Source organism: Euleptes europaea, chromosome 12, assembly GCF_029931775.1.
Source record: "Euleptes europaea isolate rEulEur1 chromosome 12, rEulEur1.hap1, whole genome shotgun sequence".
NCBI lineage: Eukaryota > Metazoa > Chordata > Lepidosauria > Squamata > Sphaerodactylidae > Euleptes > Euleptes europaea.
The window spans coordinates 66855381-66863246 of NC_079323.1; positions in this window are offsets into that span (position 1 = coordinate 66855381).

Here is a 7866-nt window from a genome sequence, read left to right on the forward strand (position 1 = left end):
AAGTGCATGGTGAACGGCTGAGGCTTCTTTCTCCCAAATGGGCCAGTTCAATTGGGAGTGCGCAAATTTCTTTGAGAAGTAAGCGCAGGGGTGAAGGAGACCATCTGGTCCTCTTTGGAGCAGGGCCCCTCCCATAGCTACGTCGGAGGCATCGACTTGTACAATGAACATTCGATTTGGGTCTGGGTGCCATAGCACAGGTTCCGACGTGAAAAGGCGTTTGAGGGCTACAAAGGCGGTCTGGCATTGATCAGTCCACAGTATCTTAGCGGAGGGTAACGTAGCAGAGCTTCCTTTACCCTTGGTTTTCAGAAGGTCGGTGATGGGCAGCGCTATTTGGGCGAAGTTAGGGATAAATCCGCAGTAGAAATTAGCAAAGCCCAGAAACTGTTGTACTTGCGGTTGGAGGGAGGAGTCCAATCGAGGACGGATTGGACCTTGGCCGGGTCCATGCTAAGGCCATGGTGGGAGATTATATATCCCAAGAAAGTTATTTTGCTCTGGTGAAATTCGCATTTAGCCAACTTTGCAAAGAGTTGGTGATTGCGCAGGAGGTGCAGAACTTCTCGGACCAAAGTGACGTGCTCATCCATGGTTTTTGAATAAATAAGAATGTCATCCAAATAAACTACCACCCCACGGTACAGTAAATCATGGAGGATTTCGTTGATGAGTTGCATGAAGACCCCCGAGGCACCTTTTAACCCGAAGGGCATCACAAGGAATTCAAACATTCCAAAACAGCTAGAGAAGGCAGTGAGGGGTTCGTTCCCCTCGCGGATACGGACGCGGTAGTAGGCTTCTACTAGGTCCAATTTGGAGAATATACGTCCCTCTTGTAGCTGCCCCAAAATATCTGAAATTAGCGGTATAGGATAGGCGTTGGCTTGAGTAACTGCATTGAGTTTTCGGAAGTCAATGCAGAGGCGCAGGTCGCCCTCATTTTTCCGGACGAAAAACGCGGGGGCTGAGTTGGGAGCATTCGATGGGCAAATGAACCCTCTGGCAAGGTTTTTGTCCAAAAAGTCCCGTAGTACAGTGCGCTCGGAAGCGCTCATAGGGTAAATCTTACTCTTGGTTAATGTGCAGTCCTTCACCACCTCAATTGCACAGTCAGTGGCCCGGTGGGGGGGTAAGGCATCACATTCTTCAATGTTAAAGACATCCGCAAAGTCCTGGTATACATCAGGTAGGGACGGCGGTGATGGGACATCGGAGATTAATGCCGGAGCGGGTGGAGACAGCACCGCAACTTGCTGTCGGTGCTGGTCGCATTTGGGGTTGGCAAAGGAGATAGTGTTCGTCTCCCAGTCTATACTGGGACTATGACCTTTAATCCAGTTAATTCCCAGGACCACTTCAAATCGGATAGGGGCTATGGTAAAGTCTATTTGCTCCCAGTGGGAGCCAATACCCATCGCCACCCCTGTAGTGCGATGATCAACTGGGCCCCCCTTGAAATGGCTTCCGTCCATTTGGGCAAATTGGACGGGGGCTGGTAAAGCCTCGGACTTGACTTTGAGTGCTGCAAATGTGGCCTCATTGATTAGAGTGCGACCGCAACCGGTCAATGAGTGCCTTAACGGGTAGTTAAGGACCACCTTTATAGTGTTGTAAAACTGCGTCCACATAAACTTTGGTTTCCACTTCCTTCACTTTAGTGGGAACTTTCGGTTTAGCAGGAGATTCTGCAGAGGTCTGTGGAGACGCTCCACTCACCACAGACCGGAGCCGTTTTTTGACAAATCAAGGGGGGTTTCCAGGTTTAAAGCTGGAGGATTCCATGGGTTCTCTTCGTCAGAAGAAGGAGAGTTGTCCCCCAATGGGGCATTTGTAATCCGGGACCCGGCGGGGTCATTCGATGTAGGAAGGATAGATGAGTCCTCAACGTGAAGTGCAGAGGGTGTGGGTCTTCCCGGCGCTGCGCTGCGGGTGGCCGCGGTGCCTCTGCGTTGAGGTCGTCCTCGAGTTCGGGCTGCCATGCTGGGACGAAAGAGTTCAGGGCGATGTGGGCAGACTGCCGCAAAGTGGCCCAGTTCCCCACAAGTGAGGCAAGCACCTCTTTGAAACCGGTTTTCGCGATCCTGGGGTGGACGCGCGCGTTTCCGTGGATTGGGGGGCGGTGCCTTGGGCTGGGGTTTTTGGACGCTTTTCTCCTTGTTTCTTTGGCGGACAAGGGAAATAAAGCGCCGGCGGCTTTCCACCTCTTCGGCTAATAGAATCCAATCCTCGAGGGTGTCGGGATCACCCCGCATATACGACCAGTTCAGAATGTCAGGGTGTAAGGCTTCCCTGAAATGGTGAATTAGGGTGGCTTCGGGCCAGCCCACAATTCTGCTTGCTAGTCTCTGAAAATCATCGGCAAACTCTCGAACTGGAGTAGAGCCCTGTCTTAGTTGTAGAAGCTCCGCTTTGGCTCGTTCCCTCAGAAAGGGGTCCTCAAACCTCCTCCGTAAGGCAGTCATGAAATTGTTGAGGGAACGGATAGAGCGGGATCGGGTGTCGAACTGGAGGACCATCCAGTCGGCTGCTTTACCTGTCAAAAGGGAAGCCACATAGCGAACCCGGCTGTCCTCTGTAGGGAAGAACTGTCCTTGTTCTCGCATATAGCTGTCTACCTGATGCAAGAAACAGGGCAGGGTTTCGAGAGATCCATCGTAAGTAGTTTTCAACTTGAGTTGTTTCCAAGGACTGGGCATGGGTTGGCCCGGTTGCACGGGTGCCCTGGGTGCAGGTAAAACGGGACCTCCGGGAACCGGGGGTTGAACAGGCACATTAGCGGGTGGCTGGGCTGGCACTCCCTGAACCGGTACTGCGGCCCCCTGTGGAACGGGTTGTGCCGGGGTTGTCAGGGCCTGCTGTAACTGCCTGTTGTCCTGAAGCAAGCGTTCCATTAGCTCCAGGAGTTGATCTACACGGCCAGATAGCTCCCGATTCTGAGCTCGTAACAGGTGAACGTCCTCACCCGAGCCACCTGTACGATGAGGTTTGCTTGTCCGAAAACTTGTGGCCCATTGAGAACTGTCCCCATACAAGTCCTCTTCCTCAGACTCCTCGGAGTCTTGGCATCATTCCGCGAGGCGGCGTGCGCGTTGGGTCGTGCGCGACGGGGCAAATACCGGGGAAAACAACAGACCCAATGGAGGACCGCTCCTTCCGGAGTCTTTGGGGCGGCCGCCTGTCCGCGCCCGATCCGCAGCCAACTGCTGTTCTTTATCCCTTGCGGCTTGAGCCTCGGCTTCCGCCTTAGCCGCTTCAGCAGCTTCCCTATCCGCGAGAGCTTGTGCGCTTTCAAGTCTCAGAGTGGCAGCTGCGGTAATGTGCGGTAAAAGTTCCGTTTCCAGGAGCGTGAGTAGGGGGTCGGGCTCCCCACCTAGCAATGGTTGCACTTGGACCGCGACCGCGGGTGCATCGGCCCCGAACGTCGAGGTCAAACGTTGAGCCAAGGTGGCTATCGTGGTATCCTTTGTACAATCCGCAAAGAGGAGGGCCGTCTGGATAGCGACCCTCTTGGCTTCAGCTTGACAGTCAGCTGCATTGGGTACCAAAGAAAAACCTGCCGGTGCGGCTCCCGCCATGGTACCTTCCCCCAAGGCGACAGGACGCGTTAGAGCCGTGGATGAGAGAGTCTCACGGGCAATAAGCTTATCCAATAAACCGGTTAGTATTTGTAAGTCCTCAGTTGCCAGCCGGGCATCATCCAGCAACTGATCAAAATCCTGGAGGTCTAAACGAGCATTAGTATCCTCCGACGTTAACATCCAGAGAACCCTCACTAGAGATTGCCACTGTGTCTGGACCAGTCCACTCAAGCGGCAAACCTCTGAATTAGTCCTAAAGAGTTCAGCTACTATGTCCCGTAGAAGGGTAGGATCCTCTGATGAGGACTCCAGGGTTCCAAGAAGCAGTAGTCACGGTTCACTCGGAGAGCGCCCTCCTAGCTCCCATCCGAGTGGCAGGCGAACCCTCCAGGGCTCCAGCCTTACTAAAGAATCGATGAAGAAGAGTGGGTGATAGCGGTCATAATGTGAGCTCTTGACCCATCGAACCAGAAATCACCACAGAGACAATCAGATTCCAAGCAGATGGCTTTACTGGTCAAATAGGCAATACAGTGCATTGAAGGCAAGATGACAGCTATGGTTTGTCTTGCCCGTTATTTGGAAATATAAGGCAGAGAAACGGCGGGAGAGAGGACTGAGTTATCTCAATGGTGTTCCTCCCACAGCCATTTACCCACTTTTTAGAGAGGAGAGCAAGTCTCTTTTCCCGCCCTCTGTCATCCCACACACACGCGCGGTGCAGTGGCCCCCCTCTAATAAACCTGTTTTCCGTAGGTGGAGATCTCGCTAAGGACTACGTCGTTCCATAATTTTTTTATTTTTCCCTGATAAAATAGCGATATATAAATAAAGTAGCACATTTGATTTTTGGAGTCTTCCTAAGCACACAAACCACACTGGGGGTCAGCGCCTGCTGCAGTTTTTACGCAGCGGGCTGCTGGCCAAAGGTAGCTTTTCCCCCTCGCCCTTGCTGGTGTGATCCCGGGAGCCAGAAAGATGGATTCCGCGAGAGAGGGGCGTTGCAAGGGAGAGGTTTGCAGAGCATTGCAAAAAATGAGATTAAAAATTGCAAGAAAAGAGGGAACAGACTTCAGGTAGAGTGCTCGTCCCAGTGCTACGTTCCTCAGAGTCTCTCCGAGGGAATCTGATATGGAAGAAATGACATTTTGAAATTACGTAAGAGTTATGTGTATTGGCTGTAAAAACGCCACCATGTTATGTTAGATAAGTTTAATGAGACAACGCCATTTTAAGTTGTGAAGTTTACATGTAAGTGAAATGGAGCCATCCTGTATCCAGGCAGAAAAACTGAACAAGCGTCGTGATAGGTAGAATGTAACCTCTTCGCGTGGCCTTTCATTGGCCAAAGAGGGAGAGAGGAAACATGCTGCTGCGGGACTATAAATTGAGCTGTGCTGCATCACAGACTTCAGAGACAGCACCTTGTGCTTTCTCTCCATGAACTGCAGTCATGTATCCTGAATAAACTGCTTGCTATTAGCTGCCTTTGTTTGACTGATCTGTGTCAGAAGTGGGATATGGTCCCTTTTGGGATCAGAGGTCCTAACCTCTGTTGGAGCCTTAGTCAAGGAACGTGGCTTGGAGATCAGGGGGGCGCCCCGGTTGTTTTTCAATCGGCCCTGGTCCCAGTTTGCCTTCGTGACTAGGAATCCAAGAACCCTATTGAAACAGAGGATCGGGACTTCTAGACTCATTGGTGAGTATCTTGGTCAAATTAGAACACACACACTCATAACAAGGGAATAGGAATAATGGGAAATAAGATGTCTAGGAAAACGGGACGCGAGGGGGACGCCCCGCCTATGGCCAGACAGGTAGCGATTCCTGAAGGAGGTCCAGTGGGTGGACTATGGAAGGCTTGGGATACCCAGCCAGGAACCAAAGTTTTGTCACGGGAGACAATGGTTCACTTATGTACACAGGACTGGCCCCTGTTAGGTCTATCAGGTGGCCCAAGGAAGGGTCATATAATTATTCCTTATGTCAGGAGGTTGATAGAATTTTGAGGGAAACAGGTGGTGAGGCAGCTAAGGAGGGAGTGGCCTATGCCTTAGTTTGGTCTCATTTTGCTCTAGAGTTGTGTGTCTTCGGGAAATAAATTAAAAAAGAAGAGCCTATGCATGGCTCTGAAACAATCCCCCCCCTCTGCCCCTACTGGGGAGAAATCTTAGTGGGATCCCCTAGATCACTTACCTCCTCCTTATACTGAAGGAGGGGAAGGAGGTCAAAATCTACTGAGGGAAGATGACAGCAGAGCCCCCACTCCACCACCACTATCAAAGGGTGATCCTAAGAGGGGAGAAACAAGAGGAAGACAGGCGCTGGAGGAGAAAGAAGAGGATAGTGATGGAGAGGAGGATAAAACATCAGAGGCTGTAGGAGGAGGTCAGGGTGAAAGCTCTTACCAAACACTCAGAAAAGAAGTAGAAAATTTAGAACAATGTGAAAAGTACTGGGGAACTGAATCCCCAAGTGCTCGGAGGAGGCTTAAGAAAAAAATTCAATCATTAGAGAAAAGACTCTAATCCCTTCAATCAGGGTCAGAAGTCTTAGCCCCGCTAAGGTTCCCCAGGGACAGGGAGCTATTGGTTATGTGGAAGTCCCTCTAACATCAGTTGACATCCAGGGAATGAAGGCCCAATTACCTAAATTACAAAATGACCCAGAGAAATTTACCAAGGATCTCAATGGACTCCTTGGCCCAGATATATACTGTAACTGAATTGCTGCATATCTGTCGGCAACTCACAAACAATGAAGATGTTAACGGAGCAGTAGAACAGGCCTGGAAAATTTGGCGGGAAAGAGGGCCTGCAGGAGTGGCTCGTACTCCAGCAGACGAAGAGGCCCAAGTTCCCTTTGCAATGCCAGCCAACTGGGATTCTCAGACCCCAGAAGGAAGGAAACATTTAGAAGATTATAGGGAACTGCTTTTTAAAGGATTTGTGGAATTGGTCCCCAAAATCACCAATGTTACTAAAGCTTTTGAAAACCCTCAGAAAAAGGAAGAAACCCCCTCAGAGTTTCTAGAGCTCCTAAAGGTTAATATGTGCCGCTATACTGGATTAGATCCAGAGGCAGCTGAGAATAAATCCACCCTTAAACTCCAATTTATGGTTAAATCATACCCAGACATTAAAAGGAAGTTGCAGAAGATAGAGGGGTGGGAAAATAAATCAATTACAGAACTAGTAACAGAGGCCCAGAAAGTGATGGTCAGAAGGGACAAAGAGAAAGAGAAAAGGAAGGTTGGTTTGATGGTTCAGACAGTTAAGAAAGTAGATAAGAGATATTGGCAAATGAGGGATAGTGGGCAAGGAAGGTATCCAGACAGTTTCAGGGGAAGAGGTATCAGGAGAGGAACAATGAATTCATGGTACGGAGAAAGAGGTGGAGGAGGATATATGTCTGTAAAAGGATTTTTCTACAAATTTTGGGAGCTTGTCTCAGATCCTCAATTGAGGAGACTCCCTTATGCCTGCCTAGGCTGCCCACCGGCCTTATAAGGGTCGGTGCTCGTCCTATTCGGGTGGAAGTGGCAGTCCTGGCCCGATATATTGGTTATCTGAATCAAGGTTTCCCCGAGCCACTGTTAACATAATAATGAAAACTTTGTTGGAGGTGGTTATTCCGAGGTTTGGAATCCCAGAAAAGAAAAGAAAAATGTACTGAAAAAGGTTTTCTAAGGTGTGATGGAAGGTTTAGGAGTTGTTTTGAAATCACAGACCCCCCTGGCACCCCCAAAGTTCCAGCTAAGTTAAGAGGATGACTCAAACTATAAAATGTCCTTGAAAAAGACGGTTCTGGAAAGCCATTTACCCTGAACCAAAGCCTTCCCTTCGTTTTGTTTAATGTTAGAATCAAGAACATAGGACTGTTACCATTTGGAAAGTTATATCAAAGGGCAGACAAACAGGCTAAATAAGCCACCCTCAGTTCTCTAGAAGCTGCAAATATGGTTGCAGCCATGATCCCTTTGGCAACACACCCTAAGCAACACACAGAGAGAATTAGAAAAAGCAACCCAGCAGGGGGCAGTAGAAAAGTATGGCCAGCTAGTTCTACCTGATGGGAGATGCTGGCTGCCTAAAGGACTGGTGAGGGAAGTGTTTAAATTGCTGCATGAGGGAGGTCACTGCGGAGCTGAAGCACTGGTGGAAGCATTTCTAGTCAAGTATGTAGGGCCTGGGGTATGGACTATAGCAAGATAAATCACTTCAAGCTGTGTCACTTTCCAGAAGGTAAATAAGAGGGGGGGAAACCACACCCTGACTGGAGGTCA